At 32.0% G+C, this 25,000-nt stretch overlaps 1 long non-coding RNA gene across 1 annotated transcript in view; it reads right to left on the bottom strand.

Moving 5' to 3' along the window:
* Positions 1-21,760: 21,760 nt before the first annotated feature.
* The window catches only part of LOC145247915 (uncharacterized), a 436,900-nt gene continuing 433,660 nt past the window's right edge, over positions 21,761-25,000 (bottom strand). The window contains exon 3 of the long non-coding RNA XR_013863301.1: positions 21,761-22,854. This is a non-coding gene — a long non-coding RNA (uncharacterized LOC145247915). The remainder of the gene's footprint in view (positions 22,855-25,000) is intronic.

The following is a 25,000-nucleotide window of genomic DNA, read 5'->3' as shown; positions in this document are numbered from 1 at the left end:
AGGCGATTTTTGTCTTACAACTAAAAAAAATATCTTTCTGCATACGTATAAAAAGAGTAACACTATTTCGTATTATCGCCGAGTATGTACAATTCGTTACACACCCACACGCACGCACACACACAAACACATGTATATATATCGTTTCCCCCCCACACACATATGTATATATATGGTTTCACCCCCCCCCCCACACACACGCATGTATATATATCGTTTCACCCCCCCCCCGACACACATGTACATATAACCTTTCACCCCCCTCCCACATACATACATATATATGGTTACACCCCCCACACATGTATATATATGGTTTCACCCCTTCATACACACACACATGTATATATATAGTTTCACCCCTCCCCCACACACATGTATATATATGGTTTCACCCACCACATGCACAAACACACATGTATAAATATGGTTCCCCCCCACACACATGTATATATATCGTTTCACCCACACACATACACACATGTATATATATCGTTTCACAAGTAAAATGCGTAATAGGACAGTTCATCAAATGGAATAGCTATTCAGTGTCGACATCTTTGACGCTTGTTCACTTATGTCTCTCTGTTTCAAGTCTCGTATCTTTTCGCTTAAATCTAGACAAGCAACATTGGAGGCTGGTCGAATTATACGTTCACTTCATTATTTACATAATGAACCTATTTAGAAAATCTCACATGAATACAAATAGTGTATCGGCCAACATTCGCCTTGCTTTAGTTCGCGATGGGTGTACATGGGTTTGGTACGGGGAGAAAGATTGAGCATATCACTGCGATTACTAAAGGTAAAAGTTTGAAATGTTAATTTTTGGTTTCCATCTTGTGTTGTCAAGGCCAATATATGTAGAGGATGCCCGGGAAAATTAGGGAAGAACTAGTGCTTGAATTAATGCTTTCAAGGGACATATTATTTCTTTCTGACCTTTGGTAGAAGTCGTGAGCAAAGTTATAGAAATATTGTCATGGTGTTTTTCTTCGGCAGATCGGTGAATTTAATTGTATATTAAATGTCGATGTTTGCATATCCGTCTAAAAGTGTTTAGCTCGTGTTTTTATTTGCTTCGGATTGATTTCGAAACATGAATAATAGATTAAACTTATTTACGTATCATGCTATATGTTTTGTTTTAATACTTACGTTTATATAAATACAATTATATATAACATGGCATCCCGTCGAAATAGGCGATTTTATGCAAAGATTTGTATTCAAGGTACGAAACACGTTACCACTAAGAATGACTTTCCCATGCGGCTACTATCGCCCCCATAATCAAAAACAAAATTAATTAAATACTATTTTGCGGTAATATTATTCAAATTTACGCGTAGATACGCTTTATAGATGAATTACTGAGATTGATGGATGGAGTTTCAGCTTGAATCAGACAGGCTTCTATTTGAGTTTATTTGATTTAACATTGCTTTGATTTGACGCTTAATTTCAGTTCTTCCACAAATATTAATCCATTTAATGCGAGAACACTAAGGCCCCTTTTCTTTGTTTTTCTTTAGTTTTATTTCTGTGTGGGAAAACACTCTGTTTATCTACACCTTGTTTCCAGCCGTCCTGGATTTCTACAAGCTCCTGTTTCAAACAGTGCCAGTTCAGTTAGGTTAGATATTGCGAAACCTCTGTTTCAATATTGACTCTCGCACAAGCACCTTCACAAGTGACTATTGTGTCTCAAGAGTAAACGGAGGTCAATTCTGAGTATAATACGGTTTTCTTCAAGTCCAACGTTAGCAAGTTCTTGATGAACCCTTCCACCTAAGTTCACAAATTTACCAAATTTCCATTACTAGCGATTAGTGTATTGTCCAATTGACTACTGTACACTCTTTTGCCCTCATCCTCGAGTTACCTCTGGGCCTTGATAAGTGGTGATGCCAATGTAAAAAATAAATTCAAAGCAAGAACAGGAATCCAATTCGGTTTTATTCTAACACGTTTGGTCACAGTAACGAATCGTACTATACTCTCACCAATACAAGCCTAATATCTGTATAATAATTAAGTAAATGGTTTTGTGCTACGAAAAAGATACTGTAAAAATCTTGTTCAAAGGAATAAATTTTCAGATGGCCAGCATCATGAAATTTGGAATATAGACTTTTGTCCTTCATTCATAATATGCTCTTAAATAACGATTGGTATATATATATATATATATATATATATATATATATATATATATATATATATATATATATATATATATAAAGGAAATATACGCGAATAAAGAATATTTCCACAGAAATATATATATATATATATATGTATATATATACAATATATATATATATATATATATATATCATTTGATATATCTACATAAAATTTAATGCTTCTATTTTCAGTATTGATTTAATCGGTGCTCAATACGTGAGTAGATAGTAAGTTATGAAAATATATATGAAATAACCTGATGAATCTCCCGCAGTATGAACGCGAGAAATTTAGAGAGAGAGAGACAGGTTGCTATCCAGCTAGCTAACTAGCTAGCAAGATAGATAAATAGGTAGATAGATAGATAGACAGATTGATAGAGGGAGACAGAGAACAGAGAGAGAGAGAGAGGAGAGAGAGGAAGAAAAGACAGTGATAGAGAGAGAGAAAGAGGTAAACAAAGGCTTTTATTTATCTTTAGAAATAACATCTTACACATTACACGATGGAAATGTAATAAACCACTTTCAGCGAATCGACAATTTAAAACTGAAGACGCTGGTCGCACAAAGCAACATATACCTAAAACATTTACTTTGCATTATGTAAGAAAATTAATGTGAGTTTTGTTCCTATATATGTGAGCTTTCGTGATGCGAATATGCAATTGTTTCATTTATGAAGTCCCTGCTTTAAATTATAGCTACAATAGCGGAATAACTCAAAAGTCTGCTGGCGTACTGGGATTTGGGCCTGCACCGACATGACTATCATCAGCACACTTGGTCAGACATTTAAATAACCATTGATTAATTGATAGTATAAACGGTTGGTATGTTCGCTTGTGAAATGACATTAGTTCGTCCCTTTGGGAGAACGCAGAAGTGATTAGCGAGTTTCTCAAATGGCGTTAACGGCATGGGCTGGACAAGACTACAATAGCGTTGCAAAATGGTTTACAATTTACTAAGTGAGTCAGTAGCATAAAAAGGCAATATTATATTATCCAATAAAAGGCTGAGTCAAAATAAGATTTAATGCTAGAAGTTGTTGTTAATTCTGTTGAGATGTGCCGGTGCATTTATTTGAGATGAATCGGCCGTCGGATGGACACGCTTCTGGCTGAAAAAAGAATTTTAATCGCAAAATACTAAATGGAAATATCTAACATTAGATGCCATCCAGCATATCCCAAGAATTTAAATCCTCCTAAAAACGAAAATTCCTTGAACAGCGTTACATCAGTTTATTTTTTTTAAATAAGATGTAATTTGTAAAGGGGTTTAGTTTTTACATAAGATGTAATTTGTAAAGGATTTAGTTTTTAAATAAAATGTAATTTGTAAAGGGTTTAGTTTTTAAATAAGATGTACTTTGTAAAAGGGTTCAGTTTTTAAATGAGATGTAATTTGTGAAAGGGTTTAGTTTTTAAATAAGATGTAATTTATGAAGGGGTTTAGTTTTTTAAATAAGACATAATTTATAAAGGGGTGTAGTTTTTAAATGAGATGTAATTTGTAAAGGAGTTTAGTTTTTAAATAAGATGTACTTTGTAAAAGGGTTTAGTTTTTAAATGAAATGTAATTTGTAAAGGGTTTTAGTTTTTAAATAAGGTGTAATTTGTGAAAGGGTTTAGTTTTTAAATAATATGTAATTTGTAAAGGGTTTAGTTTTTAAATAATATGTAATTTGTAAAGGGTTTTAGTTTTTAAATAATATGTAATTTGTAAAGGGTTTTAGTTTTTAAATAATATGTAATTTGTGAAAGGGTTTAGTTTTTAAATAAGGTGTAATTTGTGAAAGGGTTTAGTGTTTAAATAAGATGTAATTTGTAAAGCGTTTTAGTTTTTAAATAATATATAATTTGAAAAGGGGTTAGTTTTTGAATAATATGTAATTTGTAAAGCGTTTTGGTTTTTAAATAATATGTAATTTGTAAAGGGTTTAGTTTTTAAATGAGATGTAATTTGTAAAGGGTTTTAGTTTTTAAATAAGATGTAATTTGTAAAGGGTTTTAGTTTTTAAATAAGATGTAATTTGTAAAGGGTTTTAGTTTTTAAATAAGATGTAATTTGTAAAGGGTTTAGTTTTTAAATAAGATGTAATTTGTAAAGGGTTTTAGTTTTTAAATAAGATGTAATTTGTAAAGGAGTTTAATTTTTAAATAATATGTAATTTGTAAAGGGTTTAGTTTTTAAATGAGATGTAATTTGTAAAGGGTTTTAGTTTTTAAATAAGATGTAATTTGTAAAGGGTTTTAGTTTTTAAATAAGATGTAATTTGTAAAGGGTTTTAGTTTTTAAATAAGATGTAATTTGTAAAGGGTTTTAGTTTTTAAATAAGATGTAATTAGTAAAGGAGTTTAATTTTTAAATAAGATGGAATTTGTAAAGGAGTTTAGTTTTTAAATAAGATGTAATTTGTAAAGGGTTTTAGTTTTTAAATAATATGTAATTTGTGAAAGGGTTTGGTTTTTAAATAAGATGTAATTAGTAAAGGAGTTTAATTTTTAAATAAGATGGAATTTGTAAAGGAGTTTAGTTTTTAAATAAGATGTCATTTATAAAGGGGGTTAGTTTTTTAAATGAGATATAATTTATAAAGGAGTTTAGTTTTTAAATAATATGTAATTTGTAAAGGGGGTAACTCGTTATATACTCCTCACTTCAAATTGTCGGTGGTATTAGATTGTAATGTGCGTAATTCAACATATATTATTTCAGTATTTTAATGTGCACATCAGCAGGGGATTAATTCTAAGACCATCCATTTTCCATAATGAGACTAGTTTCTTGAATAAACCATGAGACTAAGATTCAATTCATAGTCGACGCATATGAAAGAAATTTTATATAGTACTTGGCGCTTCTGTTAAACACTCAGCGTTATTAGTGTAGAATTGCTACAGAAATGATAGTTATCATAAATTATTAATGCATTATTTATAATATTGCGTACCTTTCATCAAGATAAGATCTTATATAACACATCTATATTCATATAATTATAAGCACACGCAAACACACATACACACACATATATAAATATATATATAAATGTGTGTGTACACCCATGCATTCCACTACCTCGTGTGTGACTTATAATATTTACCTGCTTTTGAGAACTTGTGCGTTATTTGCATCTGCTATACGCATAATGAAACACGTGCAAGATACTTATGGTAAAATACATATTAAAAATTAGCCTATATAATAAATCAATATAAAAAAATACCACTCATTATTGTGGACTGATTTTTATGATAATTCGTTTTCCTGCTTTCCAGCTGGCTACAATGTGGCTGTCTTCAAGTCTAACGTAAACAAGTTTTTGATGAGCCGTTCCACATAAGTAAAAAAAAAAAATTACCGAATTTTCATTACTAACGATTACTATATTGCCCAATTTCTACTGTACACTCTTTAACCCTTATCCTCGAGTGGCCCTTTGGCCTTGATAAGTGGTGATGCCTATGTAAAAAAATTAACAATATATATATATATGCATATATATATATGTATATACACGCATACACACACATATATATGTATATGCGTGTGTGTTTCTAATTATTTAATGCGTGCGTGTATACAGAGTGACACAAAAACGTGCGCCGACTCTAATTAATGTTTTGTCCGAATGAAATGAAACTTTGGTTATAACCAGTTTATTATATTCAAAACATCACATACAAAACACTAGGGTCTTTGCCCTTTTTTTTTCTCTTCGTTGACTATAAAATGCTCAGAAAAACAATTGAATGTCCTCTGTTTTTTGGGTCACCCTGTATATATATATATATATATATATATATATATATATATATATATATGTATATATATATATATATATATATATATATATATAATTCTTTCTTAAACTAATTAACCGATTATTATCAATCATAAAATATTCAATGAACACTAATATCTTGAGTAAAACGAGCACATTACTTTTGTAAACTGAACAGTCTAATCACCACTATAATTTGTCGAGCATGTATTCTGGGCTATACAGTACGTAATATAGATATATTATTATGTTTTTCATGATTTTCAATTTTCTTTATGTGCCCCAAAAAACGCATCTCAACTCTTAAAAGATAAAAAGAAATATTAACCACAGATGCTATACATATTGCTTGTATCTGACTTAGGAGAAGTAGTTTCTAGTCAGAATATATAAGAAAAAAAAAAGGCTTCAGGCAACAGTCGTTTTTGACTCAGTTTTAATGTAGTAATATACGAGAGTTGGTCTAAAAATAAGGTCTTTTATTTATTTATCTCGAAACCAAAAACGTTGAAGCGATACAATAACAGGCGCGGTACTATTTCAACGAGCGAGCTTTTGTGCTCCAAAATTTATTATTCTACATAGTCACAATTATTCTTAATGCACTTAAGTAATCCCCTTTGATGACTTGGCCGAAACACATTTTCTCAATCACATCTCTGTTGCCACTCTGAAATCGATGAACGCATATCCTATCTCTCCTGACATACACTGCATCGTCTTCCTAAACGTTCAACAGGCTTCGGTTCAATTTTTGCTGTTCGGAGGAATTCAATGACGTATCTCGGCTTTTGATCCACATCCATGACAGGGCTTACTTTCTGGGAATATTACACCGCAAATATATGCAACAGAGAGATGTGATTTCAGATAATGGATGCAATCCAGTCACTATAACAATGCCATTTGCAATCACCTCTGAGGTATTCGGTCGGAATAAAATAAGATGTATTATTATTAGAAGATCCTTCGTATGCACTGTTTGTATTGAGTTTAATAACGCACTTCTAGATTTAGATGTTTCTAATTATTTGATTTCAGCATAAAAGCTGTCACAACAAAGACCTTATTGTAATAAATGAACTGATATCGCTGACGTAGATAATTTACTTTATAGTAAAAAAAAAAAAACGAAGTCAATGAGTTAGAAGGGAATCATCATCTGAGACTTGCTTCCAGTTGTTAACGGTAATGTTGTTATATTAGAGCACGGACGTAAAATAATTCTCGCTTCTGAAGTTGCAAACTTCAATAAGATGTCTTATCTTGAGGCCACCACATCTCTTAAAGATTGGGTACCCATCAATTGAGCCGTTATCGATTAGGCCTAGAATCTATACTCCGGGGAGTAAACAAATATCGACATTAATCTAGCATATTTAAAAAAAAAAAACGCAACATTTTCTTCGATTAAAGGAAAACAACAGCATGAAATATAAAACGTTTATTATACAAATAAAAAAAAACACACACATATGAAGTGAAATTAAAAAAGAAAGTAATACTGACTAATCTAATAAGAGAAAAAAAAACGAAAAGAAAAATATATCTGAAATTAACATCTAATGGCGCTGGAGAAGACGTCTGGATTTAAAACGTAAAAAAAAAGAAGGAAAACTAAAAATAAATGTTTATTAAGGGATAGTGATAATTTGCCCGACCTGAAACAGGCATCGCTCCTCAATGGTACAAATAGTGAATCCAGGAAAATATTCGTAAATAATACACACACACACACACACACACACACACACACACACACACACACACATATATATATAATATATATATATACATATATATGTATATATATACATATAGTATATATACATATATATATACATATACATATATATAATATACATACATGCATATATACATATAAATATGCATATATATGTATATATATACATGTATATATACATATAAATATGCATATGTATATATATACACGTATATATATACATATAAATATGCATATGAATATATACATGTATATATAGATATAAATATGCGTATATATGTATATACATATATATGTATATATATATACTTTACAAATAAATGGACGTATACACACACACATACACACACACATATATATATATAATATATACACATAATATATATATACATATTTATGTATATATATACATATACATACATAAAATATATATATACATATATATACATACATATATATATGTATATATACATACATGTATATATACATATAAATATGCATATATATATATATATATATATATATATATATATATATATATACTTTATAAATAAATGGACGTAGGAATCAGACAAAACAAAAATCCAACTGATCAGTATTAAAAACGTCTGGACTTTTTTTTTTTTTTATTAATAAATGGTTTGTTTATAAGGCTCACACTTCTGCTGTAGGTAATGATGATGATGACAATTTTCACACATTTTACAAATAAATGGACGTTTGGAATACGACAAAAACAAAATTCCAACTGATTAGTACTAAAGACGCCTGGACATTTTCTTAAAGTGACTGTCTCTTCTACAAAATGTTTGTATTGGATTGTTTTTCTTTTTTTTATTCATGCCAAACTCATTTAACTGTAACCATCACCATCATTGTCCTCCTCATCATTGAGGATTTGCGACTTTTGGAACGCTACTTCATGTGTATTTTACATGTATGTGTACGTGTACGTGTGCGTGTGTATATACATATGTATGTATATGCGTATATGTGTGTCTGTATGTTGTATATGTTTGCATGTGTGTTACATGCATATATATGTTTGCGTATATCTGTATGCATTTATGTGTTCATGTATGGGTTTATTTCTATGTGTATGTAGGGCGGAGAGGGCTCTCGTAAGCCGTGGTGAAGGCAACCCCTCTAGGAGAAGAAAATCTCTGATTTACAAAAAAAACAAAAAAAAACAGGAGACCAGTACCCGCATTAAGCTGTTCTGCAGTTTAACTTGTTGCTGGATGTCAACATTTTGAACCGAGATAAAGATTTAGCTGTCGTACAAAGCTAAATCTCTGTAACATCATCTTTGTATAGATACTCCCTCAGGCATTTGTCTATAAAATAGTTCTGTGGCGATGGAAAAGTTGTGACGCGTGTAGACTTGAAATAATGGAAGCATGTAATAATTTATCTGCCATCATAATATAGATCAATGTCTGTATGTGTGTATGTATATGTGTAGGTATGTGTTTATATATACATGTGTATATATGTATGTATCTCTATATACATGTGTATGTATATATGTATGTGTGTATGTATATATGTATGTGTGTATATATATTTATATGTGTTTGTATGTATATATGTATACATGTTTCCAAAGGGTGAATGAACCCTTTGTCGGGGTCAACAGTCAACTAGCACCGTGTGTGTTTGTGTCTATGTATGTATGTGTGTTGAGGTAGAGAGGGCTCTCGTAAGTCGTGGTGAAGGCAACCTTTCTAGGAGAAGCAAATCTGATTTTAAAAAAAACATAAAGCGGGAGATCAGTACCCGCATTAAGCTGGTCTGCAGTTTAACTTGTTGCTGGCTATCTTGCTCTTGCTTGTTGCTTGATCTCAACATTTTGAACCGAGAGAGAGACTTAGCTGTCATACAAAGCTAAAACTCTTTAACATCATCTGTGTATAGATATTCCCTCAGGCATTTGTCTATAAAAATGATCCTGTGGCGATGGAAAAGTTGTGACGTGTGGAGGCTTGAAATGCTGGATAATTGATCTCAATGACAGTCTTCAGTGTCATGCCTGCTTGAGCGTGTGGATTCACGAATTTGGGCTCATGAACTTTAAGTGTCTGAGGGAGTGGCAATTGTCTGACAAGACGTTGCAATCATAATGTGTGGGTGTGTGGATGTATATGCATGTGTGTATATGTATATGTATGTGTATATATGCATATATATATATGTTTAAATGCATATATATGTATGTATATGTATATGTAGGTAAATGCAAGTGTACGTATACATATATGTACATATATGTGTACGTATTTGTATGTGTATATGACTTCTGTTTAGTATCGGGTTTAATACATGGTTGTAGGGAGTTTAGCAGCTTAAAATCTGTTTGCTATACATTTACAATTCTGTGGGTTAGTATAGTCAGGGAAGCAAGAAACAGGAGCGAGTTATAAAATCTAGCAGTCAGAAGAATGAAAGTATAATAGGAGAAGTCTTCCCGAATCTAGGAACCTCATCAGAGAATGTATGTATGTCTGTTTGCATGTCTGCCTTAAACTTTCAATAGAGGCGACGGCTTTTACCAAGATCAGTATCGTTTTAAAGTCCGACCTTTCATACGACAAATATCGAAAAATTGGCTAAAAACATTAATATCTTCTCCTTCAACTAAGCAATTTTCTACAGTGGGGGGTCACCTTTTTGAAAGTTATCCTCTCCTTTAGATTGTCTAACCTTAATTTAAAAAAAATGTCGCTTCCGGTTTGGCGGTGGTCGTAATACACATCCAAACACCCGGACAACGCCGGGTTTAAATGCTAGTTTATATATATATATATATATATATATATATATATATATATATATATATATATATATATATATACATTATATATATATGTATATATATATATATATCATTACTATAATTGAACAATAATTATACTTTATACCTGCATACACTAATGTGTAATGCTTACGAAATCATCAGTGTAGGGGTGACAATACCTGCTGGTCATAAGATTCGAACCCAAGAACTAAGGCACCTATGGCTCTATTTGATCAGCCTTTACATGAGAGGTACAAAACAATAGCTCCTGAAACGAATTTGTTGTTGCCATTTTTTATTTTTCCCGCTATCTTCGCAGTTTTTTAAGAGCTATAAACTCTTATTGTTATTCATATATCTATATGCATCGCCCGCCCTTTGGGTTGAATTTGGGGGTATAAAAACCAAAACAATATGATGAAAGTAAAAATAAAATAGATAAACCCCATAATTTATTATACCATACCTGTTCACACTGAAACACTTATCACAATATTCTGTGGATCTATATTTAAAAAATCCTTGTTAAACTTTGTGACATATTTCTATGAAGAGCAGGTGCCAACCAACACCCCATAATTTTATTATACCATATTTCTTCAAAATGAAACATAATTATCAAAGTATACTTACGCAGATAGATATGAAAAGTCTTTATTAAAGTTTGTGCCTATTTCCATTCTATGGAGGCCAGGTGCGAACGCATACCCCACAATTTTATTATACCATCCCTATTTATGTTAAAACATAATAATCAAAGTATTATTATGTACATCTATATCAGAAACACTTGTAAACGTTATTTTTTTTATTTTTTAATTTTTTATTTCCATACTTGGTGGACCAGGCGCGAACGCAGAGCCACAATTTTAATGAACCACTGATAAAACATACCCATTCCTGTGCCTCGATACATCTTCTATCATTATATGTAATCAGTTTTTTTTTTTTAAATATTCAACCATATAGGAGCCTATTCGTGACTACACACACACACACACACACACACACACACACACATTCAGCTTTATATATATATATATATATATATATATATATATATATATATATATATATATATATATATATATATATATATATATATACAGGGTGTCCGTAAAGTTACTATACAGTCTTACAAGTTACTATACAGACACCCTACAGCTACACAAAAAAAATATTAACTATTGATACAAATATAATAAGACTGCATAGTAACTTTACGGACACCCTATATATATATATATATATATATATATATATATATATATATATATATATATATATATATATATGCTGAGGCAAAATATGGTGTAGTTAAGCGTTGTGATTGAGTCGATATATAAATATATCATATATATTTGTATCATACCTATCATATATATATATATATATATATATATATATATATATATATATAAACGGAAATTAACGAACAGTGTTCCTATTTAAAAGACTGTAGAATACAATAACACGGGTCTGCTTAGCAGCTTACTATATCATGGTTGTTCTTAAGTCTTATGTTAACAAAATCTTGTTGAGGTACCTTTTTTAATAATATAAGCAGTGTCAACCAATTTCAAAGCTGGTGTTTTTCTGTCTTTCTGAAATACTAATTAACCCTTATTATCGAATGTACTATGGCCTTTTAGAAGCAGGGATTGGTTAGTAAATATATATATATATATATATATATATATATATATATATATATATATATATGTGTGTGTTTGTGTGTGTGTTTGTGTGTGTGTGCATGTGTGTGTGTGTATTTATTTTGAATCAAAATCTCTTCAATTTTTAAACGTCTACATATAGAATAGAAAATATTCCGGATATAAAAGCTTGTTGGTTTCTGATCGTTGTTCCTTTTTATACTTCGTAAGTTTCGAGGACGATGAGCCTTAGCGAAATTAAAGATGGAAGGAACTCATCAACTATTGATTTCATGTTCGTATTGCTTTCGGCTGATTTAAGATGATAATGCCAAAATTAAAACCAAATAAAAACGCAAATTCGCATCGACCACCGGAACGCAATTATTTGTTGCGATGATCCAGATAAAAATCAGATACTGAGCCGGAAAAAAAGAAGGTTGAAGTAAGCAAAACGAACGAAATCGTAAAAATTCAATAACATCTATAGACGTAACGCACTTTTTCCATCTTTATATATATATATATATATATATATATATATATATATATATTATATATATATATATATACATATATATATTCAATTATATTTCAGGTTTATTAATATCAATATATGAAGTTCAATGTAATTACAGACTATAAAACAAATAAAAAGCAAAATCTATATTCCTAATTTAAAGAACTTATACCTGTAAAAAAGGTACTATCAAAAATAGTATATGAAATAGAGATAAATTGTAATATGGTCAACATATTGAAATTTGCAATATAGGCGTTCGTCTTTTATTTGTTATATATACACACACACACACACACACACACATATATATATATATATATATATATATATATATATTGTTGTTGTATTTGTACGATATTATCAGCTTCGAAACGTTGTTATTTTTATTTTTCGCAGCCTTAGCGTTTTTAAAGAGCACAAGCTCTTTCAGTTATTCATATATATGACTGAGTCGCCTTACTGTTCCATGGGAGACACTTTTATTTATTTTTTATTGAATGTTATTGCGTGCATAAATGTTATACCAATGTAAATGGATGTTTTTAGCTTTCAGCCATCATCAGCATCAGGATCGACCTCATGACACCATGTCGATGCTGGTTCCCTGACGTCGATCCTCGCTATCACGCATGCTCTCATGCCGTTTGGAGCTAGAAACATGCATGTGCATTGGTGTGCCTTTATGCATGTAATAATAGTAATAATAATAACAATAACAACAACAACAATAATAACAATAATAATAACAATACCAATAACAGTACAAATAATAATAATAACAGTAACAATAAAAATAATAATAATAATAATAATAATAATTATAACAATAATAGTAATAATATGTATATATATATATATATATATATATATATATATATATATATATATATATATATATATATTTACTAGTCATCGAAAGGATTTAACTTTTAATATACATACTAAAATATACTAGCAGGGTCCGTGGAAATTTCATGAAATGAGAAATATATTCAACAAATATGTTTTCGTAATCTTATATTTTTAAAGATAGTACCGAGAATTAGTTTTTAGTACATAAAACGAATAACCGTCAGTAAATATGTATTCTTTTTAACATTTCCATAAAATTGTGTCCATTTTATATTAAATACAAAACTGCGAGAATTAAATAAAATAATAAGTGCTGAGAAATATACAAACAGCAATATTGTGCTACATAGTTCAATATAAATAATATAATCACATTGTATAATTCAACTTTCATTTTTTTTCTTCGAGTTAAGCACCTTGTGGCAGACAATTTTCTTCAGATTTCGTCCTATTTTTTTGCGAATGTTCTATTTTTAGGTAATGTTATACGAGCTTATTCTGCTTTAAAGAACCGTACACAACGAAATTACTGGCTCACTGCATTAAAGCAATGATCATATATTATAATGATATTCGAAAATGAGGCTGCATCAAAGGGAGATTACTCAAATATTCTAGTTCGGCATTGCCAGATTGGCATTTTAAAGTCATATTTCGCAAATATTTCCTCTTTTGAAACAGTTTGGCCTTCAAAATTTGCGTTTGTCTTCCTTCACAGTGTACCTTACAAACTCAAGAGGGCACGAGGGAAATGTTACATTTTTTTTTATACGTTTAACGTAATATAGCGTTAACTTTGGAAATATGTATTCCAATAGCAACATTTCTTTACTATAAAGAGAGGATGTTGTATTAATAAAGCGTTTGAACCGCACCTCTCGCTTCATCGGACATTTAAAATTCGTGCTTTATCATATTTTTATGTGTAAATATTAAAGCAAAATCATATCAAAATATATAATAAAAAACAAAAAAAGGATAAAGAGATAAGAACGTGTATAAAAGAAGAAAGAAGTAAGAATAGATAGATATAGTGAATGAAGTGAGAATATAGTAAATATAAAAAAGCAAATAAGAAAAATAATAAAATAAATAAAAAAAATTGTAACCATAAAAATATACATGCGCACATATGTGCATATATTTGCACGCCAGGGCGGAGATGTATGTGTACATATGAACGTTTCTTTAAGTATATATGTGTGTACGTGCGCATGTGCGTGCTCGCGGGCGCGGCAGCTAGCTAACACTCTCCAAACAATTAACAACAAATAAAAACCAAATAAATAAGCCGATTCATAGCCTTCCCCCCCGCCTCCGAACCTAAGAGAACACCCAACAGGTCAAACATACTTATCAAGAAATCATCTCACCAACGGGACACCAAAAACTTTAACATTAAGACTCGAATTTTAAAGTACCCCCTCCTCCTACCACCACATATTCCCCTTCCCCCTTCATGTATCCCTACGCCCTCAGCCACACCAGAAATGAGCTTCCCAGACCCTCCCCCACAAGGTCAGACTCGAAAACTAAAACATTACCGACATACCAAGCACCCCTCCCACCTTTCCCACTTGTTCCATTCCTCTTTTTTCCGCTCTTCTCGCACCTCTCCACTGATATGATTCACTCTTTCATTCCATCATAACGAACATTTCTGTAAAAGTCTGAGGAAGCTACAGACGGCCAAAAAAAAACGGCCGGGTAGCTTAAACAATAATGTAACTTAATAGAAAGATACAGCAATAAAAAATAAAACGCATATTTGCTCTACAACAGTATTGAGCACTTTCTTCAGTTTTTATCAATTACCATTTCTACTAAATATATATATATATATATATATATATATATATATGTAAGCATAATTATATGAATACATGTATATATAGATATATACATATATGTATATATATGTGTGTATATACAAATATATTTAATATATAAAATATATACTTATTAAAATATAAATATATATATATATATATATAATACATATATCAATATATGTATATAAATATATATATTATATATACATGCAAATTTATATCTATATAAATACATATTTTTCTATTTATAAAGATATCTATATGGCGATTTTATTCTCTATTATATTTAGCACTTTTTAAAGTTAAATCGCTTTCTGCTGCCAAGCGATAATGTAAACAAACTGCATAAAGACGAACGGCCTTCTTCAACTATCGACATTTTTACAACAATAATATTCTTTTTTCTTGCTGGTTATTTTGGTATAGTTGTTTAAAAGTCGCACTGCAAAACCCGGTTCGATTTCAAATTCTAACTTCTTATCAATCTATTCGAAAACTACTTACGATATTTTCATGATATTTTAACACAATATTCAATGCAATTGGTGATACTTGATTTACATATGTAAATAGGAATGGCAGTGGTAAAAAGCAACACTCGAAAGAATATATATGCACATACATTCATCAACTGCAAGGGAGACTTTCATGAAATAATAAACAAGATAGTAACCTTATATCGAGAGTGATTGGTTATATTTAGTTGATTTTCGGGGGAATAATGGGTGTTATTCATTCTCACGGAATAAATGTAATAGACCATAAGAAGTGCTGTGCAGATTTTTATTATGAAAAAGTAAACATAGGAAACATTATACCATACGTAATGGCTATTTTGAATTTATGTTTTTAAAGACCAACATAGAATAAAATCAACCAGTTCAGAGAATAAATGTAGCCATTAATGAAATTCTACAAGGAAGATATTTTATGAAATTTGGAATATACACAGAGGGGTGTAAAATGCTTTGTTTTTATAAGGATTAATAAAGTAGGAAAAATATTTGCGCATTTTCTGATCAAAAGATGTTATAAAAAGTGTAACTGGCTATATTTAAGATTAAGGACAGCAAAAGAAATAGAAAAATGTGAAAAGAAATGTTTCGTAAACTAAAACTTTCATAATATTTGCGTAATGCAAGTTCCCCTTTTTTTCAAAAATTTGCCCCGCAATTGTTAACTACTCTCGCAACAGTATCATGAATACAATAGATTCGAATTTGCTGATTTAATGTACTAACTAGGCTAAATACGTGTTTCCCTAAATTGGTTGTCTCCTGGACAACAGCGGGTTTCTTTTCCAGTCTTTATGGTTAATAAAATTCATCAGTTAGCTGATAAAAGTGGCAGTAGTTTGCATCACGTGATTTCGGAATCGTTATAGAAATCTGCTTAGAGAATTCTAAACCTATTATCAAAAGGATCGAAGTGGGTGGATGGCTGGAATTAATCGAAGCCAAATTGATAGGATTATTCACTCGGCGGGGTTGGAGTTCAGGGCTTAACTGAAGAGGGAACTCGGTCATAACGTTTCGTCAGATACCGGCATTTGACAGAATTGCAGTGTGCACCCGAAAGTGCACGACATTAGTGAACGCATTCAAAGCAGATTTCCACTGATTGCACTTTACAGAATTCTATCGAAGAAAAATAAATAGTTACTAGCCCGAGTACTCTTGTTCAGATTCGCCTGGAATACCGGGGTACAATTGAAGGGAATCGGATGGTAAAAAGCTAAATAACAAGATTCAAATGTATTGAGTGTCTTCGTTTATTTGCCTCTCCACGAAGACAATTATACACAAGAACGTCATTTACATTTGACATTCCAAAGACGGGCAATCTTTATTAACGTTACACACGTTTACACACAGGACCCGCATGTTGTATGCAGTCAATGTCGCAAAGTAGACGAAGACAAAGAATAACTCGACTCCATTTTTGTAAAAACGACATCTATTTGCTCCATGTCTCGCCACGTGTGATTTCTCATTAGGGCCTTGACGGCATCCACGTCTCTAACGTGATCATCTTCTCTAACGTGCCTTCTTCCCCTTTTTACATTTTTTTCTAACAGTGACGTAATTTCGTATTGCGCATTAATTTGCATATGCGCGTCGGCGCTTTTACATCAAGACTAAAATCAAAATTGCCTCAGACCGATAGGAAGATGAAGTATACTATCAAAATAGATGTGACAATTAGCTAAAGCAAAAGTAAGAGCGTGCTTTAGTGATGCCAAAAGCTATTGCACTAAAAAGATATCAATAGATTCACTGATCCCGTGTGATCTTACCGTCAGCACACGGTCTGTTTAATCTCTAAGAAACCTTATTAAATGTCGCTGAATAGTTTGTTTTCGTCGAGATTGTTGAAAACTCCTCTATTTATTAAGGAAATTCAGGAAGTAGGCGGCTATCATCACACAGAGTGTAGCTTGATGCGGCGTTCTTAGCGAAGAGTTTGGTATTGCCGAATGTTGACGTCAAACCTCAAGTTCGTCGATGATGTTTGGGATAAAGATTACGATTCTATTCAAAAGATTTTTTTTTTTTTTTGCACCAGCACTCGTGAGAGACTAACATCTATTCAGCTATATTAGACTTGAAAGTTACGGCAAAAACTCTTTCACGTTTTCCATTTCCTTTTTACAGCTACTGTTCGCAGCCTTATAGGCAGATATTGTTTCTGAGCATCTGTTTCACGTAAAGCAATCAAAAATTGCAGCGGCACATTCAGGAGTGTACCACATTTCGCTATTTGGTTTAAATTGAATTCTTAGATCTTTTAGAAGGTATATAGCTGTCTATGCCAATAGTTAGTTAGACTGTCAAATCAGAGATGATAGAGGACACATAGTGTTGAGCATAACGCCTAGGGGGTATATCTGCTTTGAACGTACGAGAACAATGCAGAGCTCGATAGAGGGGAACATATTAGGACTTGCATTTTTAACAGTTTTAATCTTAATGAGACAACTAAGTGATGAAGGTGCCCAGTGGAGGCATAACGGAGAATGGGCCCAGTTCAGGGCAGGCTGTTAGAAAAAAGATCTAACATTGTAAATTGCCCACCAGCATTGGGGAGACCAGTGGGTTCGTCAATAATCAAAATAAGATTAATAGGAGAAATCATGACAGAACCTCCTTTCGTAATCTGTCTGGTTTGAATCGACCAGCCATTTAACGTTGTGAGCGTTGAAATCTCAACAGACATGAATGTTGACTGAGGGATGGGCAGTCAGGATGTGATGAATTTGTTCCACGGTAATCTAAATATGGTGACGTTGTGGGAACAATAGAGAGCAAATAAAAAATGGTGCTGTGAGTGCTACTAATAGGAGATGCGAAAATGCATTCACAAATGCTTGTTTCTATTCTTCAGTAGTCTTATTTCTAAACGAAGAAAAACAGCAATCTGAGTATTATATTATTATTGTGGAGAAAGAAGTGGCTTACCGTTAATGCGGCTGCGTGTTTGTGCATGCAAAGCACAAATTGAGAATCAAGATGGCGCCCGCATGCGTTTATGTGGAAAAAAGTCTCGTGGAATCTCGGGGAATCTCGGAGAATCTCGTACCCTGATTTCATAAATAACGAGGAAAGGAAAGCGGGAGGACAGACGATTTTTAGTCACTAAAGCGAACGGACGTGTGTAAAAGAAGAGGTAGAAGAAAAGAGTGTGGTGAACGAAACAAACAACGACTCGGTTGAAAGTAGAGTTGTAACGGACACTAAATAAAAGTGTCCATGTATATTCTGTAGAACTTTTATAGTAGAATTTTACGTGGCAATGTCGTCATTTTTTGCTTGAATTCATTTTGGAATTTAACTTCTAATAATTATAAACTCGCAGACAGAACTTTCAAAATAACAAACTATACCTTTTGGACTGCAAACGTACTTTGTTTATGATCTTTTTTACTTGCTCCCACGCCTAAGCTGTCCGTAAAGTAAATCTAATTGCATTCACCGTTATTTCTGATCTTTTGTCCTAGTCATCGTTACACCCGTCTTTCTTGTGGCCTTTGTGTACCTTGATGCATCCACCACCCGATTGTCTTTGTACAACCCAAACTTCCAAACACGTACGTAGGAACATGAAATTGTCGAATCGTGTTATTTTACAAGAAGGGCAGGCACGGCCCATTGGGTTGAATAAAGTAGTACCCAACCGTTGAATTATTGAATTATTCATTGCTTATGGTTATGTAGTCCGTGCGAAGATCCCATGAAGCTAATATATAACCATCTTTATAGGAGAGTGGAGCACCGGAACTTATGCAGGTATTATCATTGCCAACATTGACTTAATGTAAATATTGAATAGACATGTTTCACATAAAAAAAAAAAGATGAGGGAGCGTTAAAAGACAATCCGATAAAACTAAAATGATCAAGAAGAAAGACAATTTGTTTGTAGTCTTCTTTGTGATTTTTCAGACTCTATGTTCTTTTTTTAAAAGTACTTGAGCGTACGGTGGAAAGTATAATTAGCAATCTTTTTTCTTGCTTAAAAAGTAGTGTGGTCGTTAGAATGCGGTGTTACCAGAGTTTTAAAAAGGACAATACATAAAGCATGCTTAAAAAAAACGTCAAAATAAGAAATTAGTAAACTGTGTGGCATAGAGCCGGGAGTGAATGTATGAAATAATTGTTAAGATAAATAAAGGGAAACGATAAGACCAGCAAAATTAATAGACATATGACGTATGTCAAAAGCAAGCGGACGTTTATATGTTTTTGCCTTTTTTTAAATAAAAGGAAAGAAGGAAATGTGAAAATCTGACCGTGTAAAAGAGAGTGAGTTATAAAAAAGGAAGTATACTTGGTATATGTCGACAAAATGGTATTTAGAAAAAACTATTTTTTTGTGAAATATATTTCTAAAATAAACAGAAGTTGTAGTTTGATTTTGGTGGGTTGTTTTATGGCATATCAACCCTTTTCAGGTTATTTAATGCCGAATCCAGTGATTTTGAAGAAAAATTTCTTAATAGACTATATTTGTTGTTTCCAAGTCGGTTTCTATTCAACCCATAGGTACTACCACTCCGGGTCAGAGTGGACCTGGGAGCAATGGCAATTAAAGGGTGGCTCCACACTCCCAAAGCCCGCAAGCTGGAGCCTCACCACCGGATATATTTTAAGGTCATATCCACGACCGGACAGAAGTTGTAAGATTCATTTGTAAAAACTAAATGTAAATAATTTAGGCCATGTTAAATAGTTACGTTTTATTGTATTATATTTTCTTTAAATCGATCAGATTATATTTAGTTGTTTTTAATCGAGAAGTAAACATTACCAAAAATTGTAGCAACATATTTATTGTTCCTATTTACAATGTCTCTTACAAAGGGTCGTTTTTTAATGGGGAAAAAAGGAACAAAAATAAAAATTGTCTCAGTCGTAAAGGATTTCTCCTCCACTGACAGAGAACAAGAAATTGAAGTGCAGCATCTGAAGAACAGATGGTATTTATTTGCTCCCCCACTGAGCAAATTAGGCACAAGGCCGTTTTTAATGTGAGGTAAAAACCAGCTCCCCTAAAAGTAGGCAAAAAGGGGGCACTCTGGTTACCAAAAATAATAATTGTCCCAGTATAGAGGGTTTCCCCTCCATTGACTGGTACAAATTATCTTAAGTGCAGTATCTGCCGGAACAGATGGTGTTTATTTGCTCCCCCACTGAGCAAATTAGGCACAAGGCCGTTTTTAATGTGAGGTAAAAACCAGCTCCCCTAAAAGGGGTCACTCTGGTTACCAAAAATAATAATTGTCCTAGTATAGAGGGTTTCCCCTCCATTGACTGGTACAAATTATCTTAAGTGCAGTATCTGCCGGAACAGATACTACACTTTGATCTTGACCCGAAGCCAAGCAACATATTTATTGTTACGTTGAAATGTAATGCTTGTAATAATGTAATAATCAGAATTAATAGTTTGCTACATAGTTCAATATAAGTAATGAAATTACATTGTTGATATAATTTTTAGTTTACATATTCAATCCACCATCTTTGGACAGAGGATGTTTTTATTCCCGGTTTCTTTCGAAGGTTGTCTTCTTATGTAAGATTTCGCTGACTACCTTCTTCAGTGAACAACATTTGCACGGCGAAATTACTACAAGTTTCTTTCTCACACCATTACAGAAATGATGATATATTATTATAATGATATTTGAAAAGATACGACATAAAAGGACGGCCAATGTTTTACTTTTGTCCTTTTTAATTTTTTTTAAGTCAATGTTTGCGAATTTGACATTTTTGAAGCTGCTTGATCTTCAAAAATGATAATTGTCTTTTTTCAATATTTTACGTACGGACTAACTAAGGAAGAAACAAGCAGAATGTTATGTAAATGTTACATAACAAAATCCGTTTTTTTTTTTTTTTTTTTTTTTTTTTTTTTTTTTACAAGAGGGTCACCACTCATCCAGGCTCGGAGGCCACTCGATGATAAGGATTATTGAGTGTACAGTAGTAATGGGATAATTTCTTAGTAATCGTTAGTAGTAGAAATTTGGTAAATTGGATTATTTAATGCGACGGTTCCTCAAGTATTTGTTTACGTTGGACTTGAAGAGAACCAAATTGTAGTCAGGTTGAAAACCGACTAACGGAAGGTAGTTCCACAGACGTGCAGTTCTGAGAAAGAATCTTTGTTCATAGAATCTACGTCTCGGTTTAGGCTCAGATAAAGAGTGGGGAAATTATTGGCAGTGGTTTCAGCTAGACAGGTGATTTTTGTGAAAGATTGGTGAGGGGGTACCATGAGCACTTTGAATGTAAAAGTATTCATGATTCTTAAAGGTGATAGATGAACTGTGTAAAAATGGAATTCATCAAAGCCATACCATTCCTGGGAGTAGACGAATTTGGACATTTTCCGGTAGCTGCGCGTATCAGAAACCGTCGAAACTCTTCTTCACCCAGGAATAATATGGTTTCGCTGAATTCCATTTTTGACTAGGTCTTATGAGAAAAAACATCTGCCTTTCATTCATCCTTGCGCAAGTAAATTGTATGCTAGAATAACGAGTTCTCTTACTCTCCATTAAAGAAAATAGCTAATAAACCTTTTTTTTAAAACATCGGCGTCTGAATGACTTAATCTGCAGATATTTTAGAGCATGGGTTCTCCACGAGAACGCGTGCTTAGCGGTTTTTAAATGCTATGGACATCCAAAACTTGTGCATATGCATGGATTTAGATAGATAAAAGTTGTCATATATTTTTAGAAAAAATGTAGATGCTCTAATAAATTTGTGAATATAGTGTTAGAAAATGAAAGTACGAACGATGAAATAACATAGGAATGAAGGATTGCTAATAAGTATAAATAAAAAAAGAATACAGAAAATATTTAAAACAAACATAGTTTGGAATAATTCGTAGAAAAAAATTAAGTTTTATCTTACCAAAACCCCATCAATGGAATCAGAAATGGTACTTACCTAAAAAGAAAGAGGAGAGAAAAATTAAGCATGTCATAAAAAATTTGCTAAGTTTATATTAATGCAGATATTTCTCAAAGGTCACTTTTAGATTATTGCAATAACGGACTTTTATCAAATTGATAAAATACAGTAAAAAAATAATATACAATATTATATAATATACAATAGTAAATCAAGCGGATTTCAAAAGTAGGGACCTATACAGTTTCTAAGCTGATGAATAACCTGACTACATAGTTGCTGACGCTGGAAGCAGCAGCAGCCGAATAAATATATGCAAATGATCAAGCCAGATGCGCGAAGTGACGTAACGACAGAAAAAAAATGACCTCTAAGAGGAGAAGCAGGGTTGTTCGGAAGAGTGAAGTTTGATAAGTAGCCGGTGTTTGGAAAAACGCGCTGTGAAAGACGTGGGTGACGTCATAGCCGAGACGAGAAGTAACACGTAGTGGGAAGGAGGAAAGAAACGGCTTTTGTTAAAAAGTGCAACAGCGAGTTGGATTTCTTTCTCTTTTCCATATCCTCTGCTTATTAGATATAACGATAATCTTACAACTGGAGAACTATTTTATTTGTCATTGTTATACTATGCATTTTGGCAATAACGCACATATCGAGAATTTATTTAAAGTATACTTTATCTTGTTTGGCTTTTCTAATCTGTAGAATTAAAAAAAATAAAACTTATAATCAAAATCACGTAAAGGGAATAACTGTTATCATTTAGTGATAGTTATTGTTCTTTATTTGCCTTTTTGGCTGGCAGACTTGCTTATAAAACACGAAAATATTTATAAAACAAATTTGGGTGCTAATGCACTTACTGATACGCGCTATTATTTAAATCGTATTTCCAAGTTTAATTAAAGTTTTATGATATGTTTTGTTTTTATTCAGTTGTATGGTTAAAGTACAGAATAGGTACAAAACACCTTCCCCTCTCCATGAATGGCTTTTAAAATAATAACCTTATTATTTCAGCACGGATCAATAAGTGTATGGATACCCAAATTTGTACATAATCTATCCTCGGCAACGCCAGATCCGTAGAATAATAGAATAACATAAAAATTAAAGAAAAAAACATTGGGTATTTTGTTTAATTTTTCTGTTACGAAACGAATTTTATGCTTCATATAATCTCGGAGTGTTATGTAACATGTTTGTGACGCCATTTTTTTTTTAAAACTATCTTCACCTTTTATGTAATTTAGTTAATGACGATTAATCTTGCATGTTCATTACTTTTCACCATTTTCTCAGAGTGAGATTAATTATATAGAAACAAAATCGACGTTTTATGTTTGTCACACTAATAATTTGTTCGACGAAAATACCGAAAGAAAGTAAAGTAACTATATGCAATAGTCTCCGCCTATGAGATTAAAGTGACCCGTGTACACCTGCAGATACATCGGCCGAAACGTTGTGAAATAAACCCCGAGCTGTAGTCCAAATAAATAATGCGAATAACTATCCTCATAAACGAATATAACAAAATTCGTATAGTACGTATTTAACTCGATGCTTTATCATTTAACTTCTTCGCAGAAAATTTCGTAAGTATTTACTTTTCTGATTTTGTTGAAAAAAAAACGTAAACCAAATATGAGTAGATAGATACACTGTGTCTATTTTAAAATGCCCTTAGAAGTAATTAATAATTCAATATCGTATACAAAGAGCAAAAATATACCTCAATTATCTACGAGATCTTCAAACTGTTAAGCTACCAAAGTTTCACAGTATTAGACGGACACCTGCAGACTGCATTTTTTTTTTGTAAATCAAAAGGTAATATCTTTTAAAATTCATGGCGAGCTGGAGATATGTTTTGGCAAGAAAGAAACATTACATATTGGTTGATATTGAAAACATAATATGATTGTCTTAGGTTTTCAATCTGCATAGATAATATCGCGGGTGATTGTAAACAAATAGTTGTTTGTAAGGAGTTTATCGTGCTCAAAATTCTTACTATATTTACAACCATTTAAAAATCCTACTTTTTAATGTAATAAAAGATAGTTATATATATATATATATATATATATATATATATATATGCGTGTGGGTATGTGTACCTTTAGTCTGTTTATTATACAAACATTATTGGTTACATATGTGCGAACATGTTTCAGTG

This window comes from Euprymna scolopes, chromosome 26, assembly GCF_053919585.1.
Source record: "Euprymna scolopes isolate OS-2025 chromosome 26, ASM5391958v1, whole genome shotgun sequence".
NCBI lineage: Eukaryota > Metazoa > Mollusca > Cephalopoda > Sepiida > Sepiolidae > Euprymna > Euprymna scolopes.
Note: the sequence above shows the minus strand (reverse complement) of the source record. Positions and strands in the feature narration are given on the sequence as shown.